Raw genomic sequence first — 19196 nt, forward strand, 5'->3', positions numbered from 1 at the left:
CCTTATGAGGAACGGCTGAGAGAGCTGGGGTTGTTTAGCCTGGAGAAGAGGAGGCTGAGGGGTGACCTCATTGCTCTCTACAACTACCTGAAAGGACGTCGTAGAGAGGAGGGTGCTGGCCTCTTCTCCCAAGTGACAGGGGACAGGACAAGAGGGAATGGCCTCAAGCTCAGCCAGGGGAGGTTTAGGCTAGACGTTAGGAAAAAATTCTTTACAGAAAGGGTCATTGGGCACTGGAACAGGCTGCCCAGGGAGGTGGTTGATTCACCTTCCCTGGAAGTGTTTAAGGCACGGGTGGACGAGGTGCTGAGGGATATGGTTTAGTGTTGGGTAGGAACGGTTGGACTCGGTGATCCGGTGGGTCTCTTCCAACCTGGTTATTCTGTGATTCTGTGATTCTGTGATTCTGTGATCTTTCTAGTTTGTGGCAATAGAGCACGGGGGGTGGAATTCCTTTGAAAAAGGAATTATTAACACAATTTAATATTTAATATATTAACACTATATATATAACACTATTTAATATTTATTATTAACACTAACTAACATTATTATTAACACTGCTTCTTCGGCAGCACCCGGCAGCAAGACGGTAAGTTCTGTGATGGGGTGGATTTTTGAGGTGGTGGGAGCTTCCCAGAGATGGGAAAATCCCAGAAAAACCCAGGCGGGGGTCCTGACAGCCCCCACACTCTGGTCCTGCGTGGTGCCTGACGGGAGGGGGCGGTCCCGGCGGCTACTGCGGGAGATTTAAACAGTCCCCCTGGGAGCACCGTGAAGAGGAGCATGGCAAAGAGGTGTGGGGCAGTTTGAGCGGGCAGGGCGAGAAGGCAGGGCGCAGAGAGGACCTAGTGACTAGACAGAAGACACCAAGACCATGGTGGCCACCCGGCAGAAAATTAAAGCTGCTCCATGTGCTGCAGGCAGGCAGGATGGATGCTGCCACCTAGACAGAGCCGCAGTGGGTGCATGCAGCTACCCAGACCCTGGGCTGCAGTCAGTGCCCCCCTCCCACACCAGCTCCTGCGTCTGGTACTGGCTCCACTTGTGAAAGCTGCACTCGAGTGGGGGAACTCCTTCACATGGTGGAGGAGTTAAGGGAGGGGGGTAAAGAGGCTGAGGACCATCAGGGAATGTGAGAGGGAGATAGATCAGTGGAGCAGTGCCCTCTCACTAACTCAGCAGCCTTCTGGAGCTGGTGTCTCCAAACACCGTCCACCTGCAAACTGCAAGGTTGGGGTTACAAGAGATGGGGAATGGCAGCAAGTTCCTGCCAGACGAAAGAAACCTGCTCCCCTCACCCGGGCAGCAAAACCCCAGATCCCCCTGGTGAACAAGTACCATGTGCTGCAGGTGGAATCTAACCCTGAGGATGAGGATGATGGTTCCCACAGCCTAGAATCCTTCCCTAGGCCGCACCATCCTCAGAAAAAGATAAAAACATCCTCCATCAAGAGGAAGAGGAGGGTGATAGTTGCAGGGGACTCCCTCCTAAAAGGAACAGAGGGACCCATTTGCAGACCGGACCCGCTCCACAGAGAGGTCTGCTGCTTACCGGGGGCATCAGTGAAGGAGGTAGCTAGAAAACTTCCTTCCCTGGTCCACGAGACAGACTACTATCAGAGGATAGTAGTCCAAACTGGTAACGATGGTCTAGTAAACAAAAAGGCCAAAACCATCAAGAATGACTTCAGGGCCATTGGGAAAATGATGGAGGGCTCTGGGGCACAAATAGTATTCTGCTCCATCCCAAGGCTAAATAGAGAGGAGCAGGAAGTCAGGAAGAAGAATTCGATTAATGCCTGGCTCCAAGCCTGGTGTGAGGAGAGGGGCTTTGGCTTCTTTGATCATGGGATGGCTCACGCACCCCCAGGCTTTCTGGCTAAGGATGGGACATGTGTGTCTCCTAGGGGGACTAAAGCCCTTGCTAGAAACCTAGCCAAGCTCATAAATCGAGCTTTAAACTAGATGTGAAGGGGGAGGGGGTTGAGCCCAGGCTAGACAGGAACGAGCCTGGACATGGGGCAATGGGGATTGGGAGAGGGTGTGCTGGTGAAGACCATCAGTACCTCACCACAAAGAAAGTGGGGGAGAACACACCTCGGGGTGCTAAGGGAGATACGGGCACTCTGGAGCTAGCTACTCCAGTTACCAGGCAATTGGGAATGAACTCTGTTCCCTCTAAGAGGGCTGAAGGCTCGGCAGCTCAACTGAAGTGCATTTACACCAATGCACGCAGCATGGGGAACAAGAAGGAAGAGCTGGAAGCTGTCGCAGGGCAAGGAGCCTATGATGTCGTTGCCATCACGGAAACGTGGTGGAACGATTCATATAACTGGAGTACGGCTATGGAGGGGTACAAACTCTTCAGGCGGGACAGGAAGGGTAGGAGAGGAGGCGGGGTAGCCCTCTTTGTAAGGGAGGACTTGGACTCCATTGAGATGGATTGTGGCGATCAGGAGGTTGAGTGCCTGTGGGTTAAAATCAGAGGAGCCCACCAGAAGGCAGATTTTGTGATGGGAGTCTGTTACAGACCACCCAGCCCAGGAGAAGCAGCTGATGAGCTCTTCTATAAACAGCTGAGGTTAATCTCTAGATCAATGCCTCTCATTCTTGTGGGAGACTTCAATCTTCCTGAGATCTGCTGGAAGTACAATAGAGCAGGAAGGAAGCAGTCTAGGAGGCTCCTGGAGTGCATGGAAGACAACTTCCTTGCACAGCTAGTGAATGAACCAACAAGGGAAGGTGCCTTCCTGGACCTGCTGTTTGTGAACAGAGAAGGCCTTGTGGGGGATGTGGCAGTAGGTGGACGCCTAGGACTAAGTGATCATGAGATGATAGGATTTTCTTTTCTAGGTGAAGTGAAGAGGGTTGTTAGTAGGACGGTAGCATTAAATTTCCAGAGGGCAGACTTTGAACTCTTCAGAAGGCTGGTTGACAAAGTCTCATGACAGACAGTACTTAAGAGCAAGGGAGCCCATGAGGGCTGGGAGCTCTTCAAGAAGGAAATCCTAGCAGCTCAGGAGAAAGCCATCCCCATGTTCCGGAAAAAAAGCCGGCAGGGGAGAAAACCAGCTCGGTTGAACAGAGAGATCTTGAGTGATACCAAGAAGAAGAGAAATGTTTATGGGCTCTGGAAGAGGGGACAGGCCTCTTGGTTGGACTACAGGAGGGAAGTGAGACTGTTCAGAGAAAAAATCAGAAGGGCTAAGGCTCAGCTACAAATCAGATTGGCAAAGCCTGTGAAAGATATCAAAAAATCCTTCTATAAATATATAAATAATAAAAGGAGGACTAGGGAGACCATACAGTCCCTATTGGACGCCGAAGGAACAACAGTGACAGGGGATGAGGAAAAGGCTGAGGTACTTAATGCCTTCTTTGCCCCAGTCTTTAATTGTAAAGAAAGTCGTTCTGTCTGTGTACAAACCCAGGAGCTAGAGGAGCAAAATGAGGCTCCCATGATCCAAGAGGAGGTGGTCAGAGCCTTGCTAGCCCAACTAGACATCCACAAGTCTATGGGGCCAGATGGGATCCACACAAGGGTATTGAAGGAGCTGGCTGATGTGCTGGCCAAACCCCTTTCCATCATCTTCCAACAGTCCTGGAAGACTGGGGAAGTCCCACTGGACTGGAGGCTGGCTGATGTTGTGCCCATCTACAAGAAGGGTCGCAGGGAGGACCCAGAAAACTACAGGCCTGTCAGTCTGACCTCATAGAATCATAGAATCACCAGGTTGGAAGAGACCCACCGGATCATCGAGTCCAACCATTCCTATCAAACACTAAACCATGCCCCTCAGCACCTCGTCCACCCGTGCCTTAAACACCTCCAGGGAAGGTGACTCAACCACCTCCCTGGGCAGCCTGTTCCAGTGCCCAATGACCCTTTCTGTGAAGAATTTTTTCCTAACGTCTAGCCTAAACCTCCCCTGGCGGGCCTTGAGGCCATTCCCTCTTGTCCTGTCCCCTGTCACTTGGGAGAAGAGGCCAGCACCCTCCTCTCTACAATGTCCTTTCAGGTAGTTGTAGAGAGCAATGAGGTCTCCCCTCAGCCTCCTCTTCTCCAGGCTAAACAACCCCAGCTCTCTCAGCCAGGGCAAGTCATGTAGCAGGGAAAGTACCAGGGAAAGTCATGGAACAGGTGATCTTGAGTGCTATCATGAAGCACATGCAAGAGAACTGGGTGATCAGGCCCAGTCAACATGGCTTCACAAAAGGCAGGTCTTGCCAAACTAACCTGATCGCCTTCTATGACAAAGTGACTTGGCTGCTGGATGAGGGAAAGGCTGTGGATGTGGTCTTCCTGGACTTCAGCAAAGCCTTTGACACAGTTTCTCACAGCATTCTGCTTAGGAAACTGTCAGCCTCTGGCCTGGATAGGCGCATACTCTCCTGGGTGGAAAATGGGTTGGCTGGCCAGGCCCAGAGAGTGGTGGTAAATGGTGTGAAATCCAGCTGGAGGCCAGTGACAAGTGGGGTTCCCCAGGGCTCAGTGCTGGGTCCAGCCCTGTTCAATGTCTTTATCAATGACCTGGATGAAGGTATCGAGTGCACCCTTAGCAAGTTTGCGGAAGATGATAAGCTGGGTGGAAGTGTTGATCTGCTCGTGGGTAGGGAGTCTCTGCAAAGGGATCTGAACAGGCTGGACCGCTGGGCAGAGTCCAATGGCATGAGGTTTAACAAGGCCAAAGGCCGGGTCCTGCACTTGGGGCACAAGAACCCTATGCAGTGCTACAGACTAGTTGAAGTCTGCCTAGAAAGCTGCCTGGAGGAGAGGGACCTGGGGGTGTTGGTTGACAGCCGACTGAATATGAGCCAGCAGTGTGCCCAGGTGGCCAAGAAGGCCAATGGCATCCTGGCTTGTATCAGAAACGGCGTGACCAGCAGGTCCAGGGAGGTTATTCTCCCTCTGTACTCGGCACTGGTGAGACTGCTCCTCGAATACTGTGTTCATTTCTGGGCCCCTCACCACAAGAAGGATGTTGAGGCTCTGGAAAGAGTCCAGAGAAGAGCAACGAAGCTGGTGAGGGGGCTGGAGGGCACGTCTTACGAGGAGCAGCTGAGAGAGCTGGGGTTGTTTTGCCTGGAGAAGAGGAGGCTGAGGGGTGACCTCATTGCTCTCTCCAACTACCTGAAAGGAGGTTGTAGAGAGAAGGGTGCTGGCCTCTTCTCCCAAGTGACAGGGGACAGGACAAGAGGGAATGGCCTCAAGCTCCGCCAGGGGAGGTTTAGGCTGGACATTAGGAAAAAATTCTTCACAGAAAGGGTCATTGGGCACTGGAACAGGCTGCCCAGGGAGGTGGTTGAGTCACCTTCCCTGGAGGTGTTTAAGGCACGGGTGGACGAGGTGCTGAGGGGCATGGTTTAGTGTTTGATAGGAATGGTTGGACTCGATGATCCGGTGGGTCTCTTCCAACCTGGTTATTCTATGATTCTATATTTCCCAATACCTAGCTATCACTGGAAAAAAACCCAGAAGATAAATAAAAATGCATACAAGGCAAATAAACTACAACCAGGGATAACAGAGATTATGCTGAGCCTTAATGCAAACAGGTTACTCAAATGTTGCTTTATACACGCAATTAAAACATACTCAATGAAAGTCAAAGAAAATAATTTACTGGCTAGTAGACAAATAGTAAGGCAGATGATCCTTTGTCGAATTAAAAAAGTAATACAAAGCAAAGTCCACAATTTTATTTACACAAGTGTCACATCAATTTCCAAATATACAGTAAGCAGAGGTTTGCTCTAATTGTCATCTCTAAAGTCATCTTAATTAAGAATTTAGCTAGATTAGTAAAAGAGCTCCAAAATAATTCCAGTAAAAATCATAGAATCATAGAATGGTTTGACTTGGATGGGACCTTAATGATCATCCAGTTCCAACACCCTGCAATGGGCAGGGACAGCTCCCATTAGACTAGGCTGCTCGAGGCCCCATCCAATCTGGCCTTGAACACCTCCAGGGAGGGGGCAGCCAAAACTTCCCTGGGCAACCTGGGCCAGGGCCTCACCACTCTCATAGTGAGCACCTCATGCTTGAGGTGCTCCAGCCTTCTGATCATCCTTGTAGCCCTCCTCTGGACCCATTCCAAGAGTTCCATATCCTTCTTACGTTGAGGATTCCAGAAATGGACACAGTACTACAGATGAGGTCTCACAAGAGAGGAATAGAAGGACAGAATCACCTCCCTCCACCTGCTGGCCACGCTTCTTTTGATGCAGCCCAGGATACGGTTGGCCTTGTGGGGTGCAAGTGCACACTGATGACTCATGTCGAGATTCTCGTCAATCAGCACCCATGAGTGCTTCGTCGCAAGGCAGCTCTCGATCACATCATCCCCTATCCTGTACTGAAATTGGGGATTGCCCCGACCCAGATGTAGGACCTTGCACTTGGCCTTGTTGAACCTCATGAGGTTCACATAGGACCCTTTCTCCAGCTTGTCCAGGTCCCTCTGGATGACATCCCATCTTTCCAACGTGGCAACTGCCCCACTCAACTTGGTGTCACCTGCAAACTTGCTGAGGGTGCACTCAATCTCGCTGTCTATATCATTGATGAAGATGTTCAACAGCACTGGTTCCAGTAGGGAACCCTGGGGGCCACCACTCGTCACTGATCTCCATCTAGACATCAAGCCGTTGACCACTACTCTCTGAATGTGACCATCCAACCAATTCCTTATCTACTGAACAGTCAAAATCAAACAGTCTTTAAATCCATATGTCTCCAATTTAGAGAGAATGATCCTTACTGGTATGTTAGAGAGAAAATCCTTACCAGTATGTTAGCTAGCATACAGTAGATTCTTTATAGTCTGAAATGGAGAAGTATTTGAAAGCTGTTGTATTGAAAAGCTGTCTGAAATGGCAGAAGTGCTGTTGTATTAGATGCACAAATTCTAAAATTAGAGGTAGTTTTAAGCCATTCTGGAAAGCTCAGATTTAGGTTTTTAAAAGGTTAGCAGGGGACATCAATTTAATACAGACAAAAATTGTATGTAATAAATGTAAATGTAAATCTTATCGAGGAAATACTATTACCAAGTGGTCATATTAGAGCTAGTTATAGAAGCAATTGATTTACTATTTAGAAACAAAAGCAAACATCCAGTTTCTAAGGTCACCTCAAATGTTTTATCAGCACAAAAGATGCAAGTGAAAGAGACACAGTTGGTCAATAGCTATCAAAATCCTGAAGATGTCAGACTAAGTAACTTCAGGAACTAGTTTTGAGAAGTAATGGACATTTCATAAAGACATTGGGATCCATAACTATTAAATAAGCAGAACAGGAACTCTCATTGTTTGATATACTATCGTCTCTCTGTTATTTTTATTTTTATTGCCATTGGATTTCTAGGAATAAAAGTTGCCGAGGTAGCTTTGAAAGAAACCAGTGAATCTAGCATTTGCCAGGTAACTCCTTTAACCTTGATAAACACCTTATGCAGTTCATACCAGAGCATCCCCAAAACTACTGTGCCTTCTTTTGTCTCAGAAGTAGATGAGTAGACATAGGCTTCTCATGTGGCTTCAGGGCAGCAGAAATCAAGCCTCTTTCTTCCTCTCAAATTTAACAGTTCAGTCCATCCTTCTGGAACCTAGAATACTTGGCCACACATCAGGCATAATGAAAATTTTATAACAAGATTTCATTGGTGTTTCTTCCATGAGAAAAATGTCACAGTCACCCTGTAAGAATTCTTTCATTTCCTCATCTCATATTTACTGAAGCAAAGTCTGGCTTATCTATGTATCAGGCAATGCTGTAGAATTCTGCCCTAATTAATACATAATTTACTACGTATAAGAAATGGAACATGGATACATTTTGATTCCCTTATTGATTAGCATACACTGTGGGATTGCTGGGAAGAGGTGCTGCTGTTTTTATTACACAGCATGTTGATTGTTGGAACACAGCAAACTAATTAGACATTAGAGGGGGAAAAAAATCACTTCAAGAACTGCTAAACACTGTGACAGGTTGCCCAGTGAGATCACAGGATCTCCATCCCTGGATATATTCAAAACTCACCAGGACAAGATGCTGAGCAATGTGACTTAGTGACCAACTTTGAGTAGGGAAGACTGAAAAAGATGACCTCCAGAGGTTCCTTTCAACCTATGACTCAGCACTTATTTTGTTATACCCGTTTGTCCATGGGGTGTTGGTTGCCTGTCCAAGTGCTATTGGTGGCTTAGGGATTTGGGTATGGAAGAAAGATACTCAACTGACTTAAAGTCTAGATAGGACTGACAAAATATTCACAGCAAGACAGATGGTTGGCAATTCTGTATTCTTAAGGGTGTAGCTAAGTACTCAGACTTGTATTGTAAAGACTGCAATAACCTCCATCCATCACTGAATAATATCATATCATATCATAATATACCATCCACATTTGGCCAGGGGAACCAAGTGGATTGTTTTTAGAAAGACTTTACTTCACATATCCATGGTCTTTGACCTTCACTGACAGATTATGATAAGATACTCATAACCTGAAATTTAATCAGCCCCTCTCTACAGCATCCCTTTTTGACCCTACCCCAAATTGTAGTTCTGGGATAGATCATTTTATTTCATGCCTTGCTGTCACAGCTGCACTAGGAGAAAAAGCAAATTAGTATGAACTCTCCTGAATAGGTTGGCTGGAGATAAATGCTCAAAAGTAGTTCTCTCTTGAATAGATTTCTCTCATGTGGGTGAAGTAGTCTATTCACTGGAAGCGGGGCACGGATGACACAATTTCCAAAAGAAGCTAGGTGTAGTTGATCAATCTGATTTCCTATAAACACTTCAACTGTATGTGGATGCAAGACAGAAGGAGAGGAGCTGTCCAGGAATTTACTGAAAAAAAATCCATTGAAATATGCCCACTTAAAACCAATAACAAAAAACTGCCAACACCTCTAGTAATGATTTTTTTTCAAAAATTTAATGTATTAGTCTGAAAGTGAATGCTATATGCATTATTGTGTCTATACACGTTATACATATATACAGGAAGCGCTCAGAAGAGTTCAACCTGCATTAGCAATACTTGTAGAAACTGGAAGAGTTTAAAAACATTCTTTAACAGTAGTTTCATTAAATGATAAAGCATATAATCTCATCTCTTCTTAGTTTTCAGAAACATGAAAAAAGACAAAGTCCTCTTCATGATGAATGTTAGAGATGGAGACAGAACTGCTGAAGTCATAGGCAACAATATTTAGTTTGACATTTATACTGTGGGAAACCTCGGCTGCTCCAAGGGATTGGAATGCAAGCTTAATATTGGCCTTGAACAGATATCCGTGTGTCCTTGAAGAAGCTGGAAAGTGCCAAGAAGAGCCGAGTAAAAAAGATTAAGAAGCTGCCAGGCCGCAGGTGGAATCATCCAGTTATGAAGTTACAATAGAGAAAGAGTCATCCAATTATGAACTGTTGGTCTTTGGCTAAACCAATCATATATGAACACACAGTCCCAGAAAAGGTATAAAAAGTTTTGTAAAACCAATGAAGTTGTCCTTTTGCTCACAACGTCTACATGTCATTGTCCACCCCAACCGCAACATTATACCATTTATTGAAAACTTTTCTTTAACAATCAAAAGTAAGATAAACTTTGAAATTTGAAGAGAAGCCAAACAAAGACTTCTGATTTCTCATGTTAGATATCAAGGTAGTGACACTTGAGACCTAAAGTCTCCCGGGCCTATTCATTTTCCTCATTATGTCTTACACGTTATTTTCCCACCAAATTTCCCACTGCAGATGTGCAGGATGTAAGTTGACAGAGAAAAGGTGAATGCACTGAAATACTAAAAACCAAAACAAACAAATGGAAAAAACCCAACAAAAAAACACCCACATAAAACCACCAATAAGAAATACCAGGTGGGAAATACAATTTACTACTTTTTTTCCTGTCCTGTCCTGATAACCAAGAAAGAATTGATAGGCAGCACCTCCTTTAGCAAAGGTAGAATATAACTGCGCTAAGATAATCAATGTCAGTATTCAGAGTTTGAAGTCACTTTCTCACAGAAGAAACATAACTCTGCCTGGATTTGCAATGGAGAAATATTTGTTCAGTCCAGAATATTTTATTAACTTGAATTTGGAGGGAAGGAGGGAAGAAGGTTAATGCTACAGACTGCAAGATACTGTCTTAACACTAGCTAATATATGTAAACAGTAAAAAATTGGATTTCTAATTGGTGCATAGCATTCTCAGCTTCCTTAAAAACTAAAACTACACACTGTTACTTGGAGTGAAACACAAACATTATTTAAAGTCTTACAGGCCAGTGATTCTCAAACTGAAGAGCACAAATCTCCAGGACACCTGGTGGTGCTGCTACCGCCAGCATATATCCTTTCTGCTCACTGGTGACATTAAGGTTTTCAAATGTTAGAAGTAGGATTACCTGCACAAAACTGTTCAAAATTGCTCAGCTTACCAACAAAGGTAGAACAAAGAACAGCAGTAAATCCAAGCTCCCAAAAACTATCTGGATGTGTGGAAGGATGGCTCAACAACCGAGGACATGATTTGATAGCAATGAACAATCTAGGGTTAACACTTGTGACTAGGCCTGGCGTTTGTCCTCAAAACTGACCTTGGTATGTTGATAGAAGAAAGTGCATAACAAAAGCACGGAACTCAGTGCTGGAAAGTCCCTGAAACGTCTGGAGCATTGTACCAGCCCCCTTCGAGTGCTTAACATCTTTTAACCAATCTTGTAACTACTTAAGGCTCGTGGACAGTACAGTAGGACCAATTGTAAGTTGTTTATTAGCTCGTGCTCTGCTAGAATAAGTATATAAGGAGTGTTGTGTTTATGAATAAAGGAGAACAACTATACTCATATTGAGATTTCATCGTTACTCAGGGTCCCCATCCCACTCTCACATCTGGTAGCAGAGGATGGTTAATGGCCTCTGACTTCTCCGAGCAGCTAGAGGAGGGGGAGTGGGAAACCGCGGCTAAGGGAAGCGCTGCCTGGGCAAAAGCAGGGTAGACGCTGGTGTGAGGTCGCTCCTCACCCCTTAGGCGCAGCTATGGAAACAGAAGCTGCGGCCAGGCTACTTGCGGGAATCCTCTCCAAGAGAGGGCATGATATACCCGCAAAACTGCTGATAAGGTATTGGCGTCTCGTTTCAGAGACATTAAAAGAGGTGAAGGGCATGAAAGGAACTGTCTGTAAAAATGTCGGCTCTAAAAAGCAGAGCGATAATTCCGAGCCGAGTGCAGGATCGTCAACAACTGCACTAACTCCCCACCCCCCTAAACTGGCTGCGCTTGCCTGTGCACCCCCCGACGGGAGGGCCGACAATCCCTTTGATCCGGGTCCGATAGACACCGACAAGGAGCCTGATCCACTGTCCCTCAGACCAACGGGCGCAAGCCAGGAGGGAGGCACAGCAGCAGGGAGAAGTTGAAATATTGTAAGCTTTGATCCGTGCACGGCACAGCAGTCTGCGCTGGGAACTAATTAGTGACGAAGCGATAAAGGAGATTCCAAAAACTGTAAAAAGAGAACCAAGCTGCCCGGCCAAGGGCCACAACCCCCACCCCCCCACCCCTCCAGCTCCCGCGGAGCGGCTCGCCACAGGGGGGCCTCTGCCCTGGGCTGAGGGGGGGTGCCGCTCGCCGCCACCACTGCCGCCGCGAAACCCGGACAGTTTCAGCATTACAGAAGGGCCTGTTAACAGATACGATAAGAAATGGCTCAATTACCTACAACAACAGCTGGGATCATTTACCGATCAAGCACAGCTGGTAGCTGCTGCCCTGACTGTAATCTGGGACAAAAATATGTTCTGTTAGAGATGCAGCAAGGAGAGACATTTTAAAAGAGACTGCCACACGCAGCGCCAGGAGAGAGGGCCTAAAATCTGCCCTCGGTGTGGAAAGGGCAAACATTTTACCAGTTGGTGTAAATCAAAATGGGATAAGAACGGGAAAGTATTGTCAGAAAACCAGGAGTAAAGCATGGTTCAGAGGCACGTACCGAGGCAGCTGTGTTCCAAGCTGACTCTGTAGAGCATGGCTCACAAGGATTTGAGTCCATAAGAATCCCTGAACTACATTTGGCTTAGTCCCTACAAACTCAGCCTCTTACCTTGCAGTGTAGTGTAACCCTTAGTTGTGCATGTTCCACTAATCTTATGGGGGAGAGATGTGCTAAATGCAATGGGAATAGGCACTGGAATTATGAACGAGTGAAAAAATGGGTACATTGAAAAATAGATCACGGGCATACAGTCCCATTTAATAGTCCATGGAACACACCTGTATTTGTGATAAAAAAGAAATCTGGAAAATGGCCTTATTCATGTGACTTTTCTAGGCAATGCATCTACGTATTTTAAGTGTTGTATGTTCCCAGTACCGTGTGTAGTTTAAATATCTGTAGCGTGGAAAAATTGTGGATCCAATAGTGATAACCAACATTGTATGAATGTATTCAGCTAGCTGAGAAATGAGTGGTCGTGTGCATGTGTGTGCGTGTTTGAAGCGCTTCAAACGTTTGTAGGACTTGCAAATTGGTTTTGATTAATCTAAGAAATACATCTCTGGGACCTTTCAATCTCAAACGTCCACTAAGCCGGCAAACAGGTAGATTTACCTGGCGATCTTTGGAATGAAAGGCCTCACAAGGAAAAGTTTTAAAATGCCTAGTAAAACATGCAGCTGTATGTTTGTGAGTGCCCCCCCACCCCCCCGCCCTCCCGCCCTTCTCCTTCCTTTCTAAGTTTTTTTTTCTTTCAGCCTTGAAGAAGTCCAGAGGAGTTAACGGTGTTATCTCTCTAGGGGAATGCCAATTTGTGAGAACACTGTGCATTCCAGTCTCACTGGAACTAGTCAGCAACTGCTGGGTTCTAGTGCAGACAACCTTTAGGGATAATTGAGTCAATGATAGAGGAAAATTTAAATGATTCATTACGAATTATTGAGTGGATATTTTGCCACACTAACCCCCCCCCCCCCCAAAAAAAAAAAAGCATAGTCACTAGATTTGAAATGATTACAATGATAATCACCGAGGGAAGAAAAAAGAACTGTTCAGTTATTAGGCTAAGGCTCGACAATCATTTATATCCCAATGACAAAAGCATATGCTAAGTGCTGCACGGCAAGTATTTTGAAGTTACAAGTAGATCTAATAGATTATCCAGGAAGTATTGATATCCATTTACCAAGTCATGTCATTATTGAACGTACCCATCAAGTAGTAAAAACATTGTTAGCAAAACAGAAAAGGGGGGAATCAGGAGAGACACCAAGGAGAAAAATGTAATGAATTTTTTGCGATTAGCAGGAGATAATCAAATTGTGCCGAAGTTGAAGCATATACAAACCATGTCATCAAAATTAGAGCAAGTATAAGACAATTTGAAAGTGCTATTGAAAAAACAGTTATTATGGGCAATGGACAGGTCTGTATAAGCTACTAACATGGGGAAGAGGTTCTGCTTGTGTTTTAACAGATAAAGGACCAGTTTCGGCACCTGCGAGGTGGATCAAGCCACGTTGCTGTGTAACAACTGTTAAGCCCCAACCACGAAAGCAGTCAACAAGAATGAGGAGGACGTTAACATTATGGATGCTCTTAATCCTATGGGTGGTCTTACCACAGGGTATGAAAAATTCACTCACCTTGTGTCAACTATACGTTGCATGGGCCTTGCGACCAATTCGTCAACAATGGTCAAAAACAATCATTTATCACTATATGGATGATATACTTTGTTGTCAGGAGGCCCCTTTTGATGATATAGCATTAAAAACGTTAATGGATATGTTAGCAGCAAAAGGACTTGTTGTTGCACCTGACAAAGTGCAAAGATCAAGCCCTTGCAAGTATTTGGGTTGGCATATCACTGATGCTCAAATTTGGCCTCAAAAGATAGAGCTCAAAACTTGGTTAAAAACAGTAAAAGATGTATAGACATTGCTAGGTGACATTCAATGGATACGTAACTGTGTGGGGATTTCAAACACCAAAATTGCCCCAATGACCGCATTGTTACGCAATGCGGATCCAGCTCATGAGATTGAACTTACTACAGAACACCATAACCTGTTACAAAAAATTGTTTGCAAATTGCAAACGTCTTGGTCATCTCGGCGAATGGTAGATATACCTATTTCGCTTGTGGTGTGTAATGGTTTAGAATCACCGTATGCCGTCATTTGTCAGTGGCAAAACAAAAAGGGGGAGATACTCTCTACTTTACCTGTAGAATCATCGCGCTTACTAGACAGCAATGCCACTGACAAAGACGAGCTTGATGGATTTATCATCTTGGAATAGGTATTTCTAAGAGTACAACCAAAAACAAGTACTCAAACCCGACCTGATGATGTAGCAGAACTGGTACGAAAAGGTAGATCAGTGGACAAGAGCCTGCAGATATTAGCATCCCAGTTAATGCTATAGACCTGGAATGGTGGTTACGAAATGTAACGACAATACAGGAAGCCCTATTAGGATTTGAAGGGAAAATACATTCACAGCATCCGCAAGAGGGTGGTCCTAAATGGATACCAGCTAGAAGTATTCGACCCTATCAAGAATCATCTTTGGCACGTGACCGATTGTCAACACAAGAAGACAATGCGAGTGAATAAATGAAGAGATCAGAAATTTGTTGTCTCGATCGTGGTAACTGTGACCTGTGGGTTTTGTGTACTTGTAGTAGTTGTAGCGAGGAGTATCATTAGCGAAATACTGATCTGTTATGTTTTATAAAAAAAAGGTGTGTGCATGAAGGTAATAGGGTATAACAGAAATAATATAAGTGGAAGCAATAACGAAAATGAGGCAATTTTGGCTGTATTTGGGATTTTTAAACTTGGTCATTGTGGTTTATCATCCTAGTTTATTCGATTTTCGACAAAATGTTTGGGTTACTCTTGTATGAGTATTAAACACCACTAGTTTTTGTGTTAGTTTGGCAACCCCTAGCTCACCATTTGTGACCTGCCTCATAGGAGTCCCCATGAGAAATATTTCACACTTTAATCAATCAATGCAAATGTTAAAATCACAATTTAACATTACTAGCACAATTCCTTTTAGGTGGAATAACATGAGTCATGTATTTAGCTCATATGACCTGTGGGATGATAAACTTCCAATTGGACCCGAGCCACAAGAACTTGAACTTGTGGACTCTTTAAACGCTAAATATTGCCTCTTTATAGGTTTTGTATCATGGACGGAGAGTCAGAAGGAAGGAAAGATGGTAGATGAATCCATACCAACGATGCTTAATCCTATAGTGCTGTATTGCAAAACAGAGCAGCAACAGATTTTTTGTTGTTAGCACATGGTCATGGTTGTGAAGACTTTGACGGTATGTGTTGTATGGACTTAAATGATCATTCCCGTTCTATACATCGAGACATATGGGACCTAATGGTTCACACAGAAAAAATTCAACAAGATTTAGGCATCTTTGGTTTGGATGGACTGTCAAATTGGTTAGGATTAACAGGCTGGTTAAGAAGTGTGTTAAAGACAGGACTAATGTTGTTGATAATTGTAGTTATAGGGATAACACTTTTTAGTTGTGTAATGTCATGTGTAAAAAAAATGCTGTTGCGTATAACGAATGAAGCCTGGCTTGTTCAAAAATAAAAAGGGGGAATTGTGGAAGGATGGCTCGACGACCGAGGACATGATTTGATAGCAATAAACAATCCAGGGTTAACACTTGTGACTAGGCCTGGCGTTCCTCCTTAAAACTGACCTTGGTATGTTGATAGAAGAAAGTGCATAACAAAAGCACGGAACTCAGCGCTGGAAAGTCGTCAAGACCATTAGACCATTGTACCAGCCCCCAATCTTGTAACTATTTAAGGCTCGTGGACAGTACAGTAGGACCAATTGTAAGTTGTTTATTAGCTCGTGCTCTGCTAGAATAAGTATATAAGGAGTGTTGTGTTTATGAATAAAGGAGAACGACTATACTCATATTGAGATTTCATCGTTACTCGGGGTCCGCATCCCACTCCCACATGGATGTTTTGCTCTGATCAGCACACAAAATAGAGATTAATTTCTACCCCTACCCTGACGGGCATTGTAATCCTCTAAGTGTAATGTTCACGGACCCTGATTTCTACCTCTGTTCATTCAGTCCTTAAAGGCATTCAACTCCACTTTATATTCCCTTACTCATTTTTACATGCATAGTATGTCCTTCTCTTGCATACAAAGCCGGTAGGAAAAGAGGTAAGCACATGGAATTGTGAGCACATCCTCAGGTATCTAAGCACATTTCTGCAAATGCATATAATTATGGAATAGTTCTTCACATATTCTGTATTTGCAAGATACAGAAAGAGGAAGGGGAGTATAATCTAAAGGTTGCACTCTTAGCTGAAAATATACTGTACCGAAAAGAAAGCCTGCACAAGTTCCTTTTTTTCCTCTGCAGAAAAAACCTCTCTTTCAAAAGACAGTTTTTACAATTTGGCAACATCTCATAAATTATTAATTGAATCACAGTGCATGAACATAGCACATATTCAGTAGATCTGAACACTGACTTCAAGATTTCCCCATTCTCCCATTTTTTCTATAGGAGTGACATCTGTAATGGCCAATTGGAATTTTTTATATATGTACAACTGTCTGTTAGAAGCCAGAGATAACCTTAGCCATATACTTCAGTTTTCCTTTTCCCACAGAGCTGCATGTTAATAAGTAGATAATAAAAAAGTCAGAGTAGCTCTTGTTTTGTTGTTTGTTTGGGGGGAGTGGTTTGTTTTTTAAAACCAACTGGTTTTTAAACATACCTACCTGACACTTACAATTTATTGGCTGCTTTTTATCTCCAAGCTTCAGAAAACAAATTAAATACAATTTGTGGTATTGTGAGAATTAACAGAAAAAAAATTTAATATTGCGGCTAGCTCAAAAAAACCCAAACCCCAACATTTCAACATTGTGTCAAATCTTACTGTTGCATTACAGACTCAAATACCAACATTCCCTATCAGCACTATCAGGTTTGCCATAGGAAATGTAAGCCTACATTTTAAATACAGTATTTGAATGTTTATAAGTTACACTGTCAGACAGTAATCATCCACATATTTTGCAGATCTTGTGCAAGACCTTCACTATCAAAAATAACAACTGAAAAATGCTGTTACAGTATTAATTTACTACCCCATTCTCTGTACAGTTCTAGGCCCCTCACCACAAGAAGGATGTTGAGGCTCTGGAGCGAGTCCAGAGAAGAGCAATGAAGCTGGTGAAGGGGCTGGAGAACAGGCCTTATGAGGAACAGCTGAGAGAGCTGGGGTTGTTTAGCCTGGAGAAGAGGAGGCTGAGGGGAGACCTTATTGCTCTCTACAACTACCTGAAAGGAGGTTGTGGAGAGGAGGGAGCTGGCCTCTTCTCCCAAGTGACAGGGGACATGACAAGAGGAAATGGCCTCAAGCTCCGCCATGGGAGGTTCAGGCTTGACATCAGGAAAAATTTTTTTTACGGAAAGGGTCATTGGGCACTGGAACAGGCTGCATGGTTGAATCACCTTCCCTGGAGGTGTTTAAAGGACGGGTGGATGAGGTGCTGAGGGGCATGGTTTAGGGATTGATAGGAATGGTTGGACTCGATGATCCAGTGGGTCTTTTCCAACCTAGTGATTCTGTGATTCTGTGTGATTCCTTCCCAGGTGAAAGTAAGCACAAGGTTTCCCACAGCATTCTCCTAGAGAAACTGTCTGCTCATGGCTTGGATGGGTGTAGTCTTCACTGGGTAAAAAGCTGGCTGGATGTCTGGGCCCAGAGAGTTGTGGTAAATGGAGTTAAATCCAGTTGGCGGCTGGTCACAAGTGGTATCCCCAGTGCTCAGTTCTGGGGCCGGTCTTGTTTAATATCTTTATCAATGATCTGGATGAGGGGATCGAGTGCAACCTCAGTCAGTTTGCAGATGATACCAAGTTGTGCAGGAGTGCTTGAGGGTAGGGAGGCTCCGCAGAAGGACTTGGACAGGCTGGATTGATGGGCCAAGGCTAACAGGATGGGGTTCAACAAGGCTAAATGTTGGGTCCTGCACTTGGGCCATGACAAGCAGGAAAGCTGCCCGTCAGAAAAGGACCTGGGGCTGTTGGGTGACAGCTGGCTGAACATGAGCCAGTAGGGTCAGGGAAGGAATTGTCTGCCTGTACATGGCACTGATGAGGCCACACCTTGAATCCTGTGTTCAGTTTTGGGCCTCTCACTGCAAGAAAGACATTGAAGGGCAACGGAGCTGGTGAAGGGTCTAGAGCATAGGGGTTATGAGGAGCGGCTGAAGGAAATGGGGTTGTTTAGCCTGGAGAAGAGGAGGCTGAGGGGAGACCTTATTGCTCTCTACAACTACCTGAAAGGACGTTGTAGCGAGACGGGTGTTGGTCTCTTCTTCTAAGTAACAAGAGACAGGATGAGAGGAAATGGCCTCAAGTTGTGACAGGGGAGGTTTAGACTGGATATTAGGAAAAAATTCTTTACTGAAAGAGTGGTGAAGCATTGGAACAGGCTGTTCAGGGCAGTGGTGGAGTCACCATCTCTGGAGTATTTAAAAGATGTGTAGATGTGCTGCTTAGGGACATGGTGTAGTTATGGATTTGGCAGTGTGAGGCTTACAGTCAGACTCAATAATCTTAAAGGTCTTTTCCAATCCAAACAATTCTGTAATTCTGTAAATTAACACTACTCAAATTAGAGGCAAAAGCCAATTGTGCTTCTCGGACATAAATTATTCCTTTTAGTACAGCATAACTATTCACAATCTGTGGATTGTTACTTAAAATGCAATGTTTTTCTTATTCTGAACAGCACTTTTGTAAGTGCAATGGAAGTCAAAAGCAAGACACTGAGTAAGCGTGCCCCATTCACACACTTGAAAGCAAGTAAAATTTAGATAATCATAAAGACAGACTACCAGAAGTCTTATTAAAGAGAGGAAAGACTCACTTCTCTTTTGGTCCCCTTTCAGGGAGCCACCTTTCCTTAAAGGGTCATAGCTCACTTAGGTCAACCTACCCATTGAATCCTCCAAAATACTTTATGGGATTATTTATCCTTAAACATCTTCCATTGGCTCTACCTAGTCCTTGACATAGAATATGTCGAATTGGAAGGGACCCATAAGCATCGTCGAGTCCAACTCTGTGCTCCTCATAG

The 19196-nt window shown here is 44.5% G+C and overlaps 1 protein-coding gene across 1 annotated transcript in view; it reads right to left on the reverse strand.

Moving 5' to 3' along the window:
• Positions 1-19196, reverse strand: part of LOC138733795 (secretory carrier-associated membrane protein 1-like) — a 122797-nt gene that overhangs the window by 63868 nt on the left and 39733 nt on the right. The window lies entirely within an intron of this gene.

This window comes from Phaenicophaeus curvirostris (genome assembly GCF_032191515.1).
Source record: "Phaenicophaeus curvirostris isolate KB17595 chromosome W unlocalized genomic scaffold, BPBGC_Pcur_1.0 scaffold_34, whole genome shotgun sequence".
Classification (NCBI taxonomy): Eukaryota; Metazoa; Chordata; class Aves; order Cuculiformes; family Cuculidae; genus Phaenicophaeus; species Phaenicophaeus curvirostris.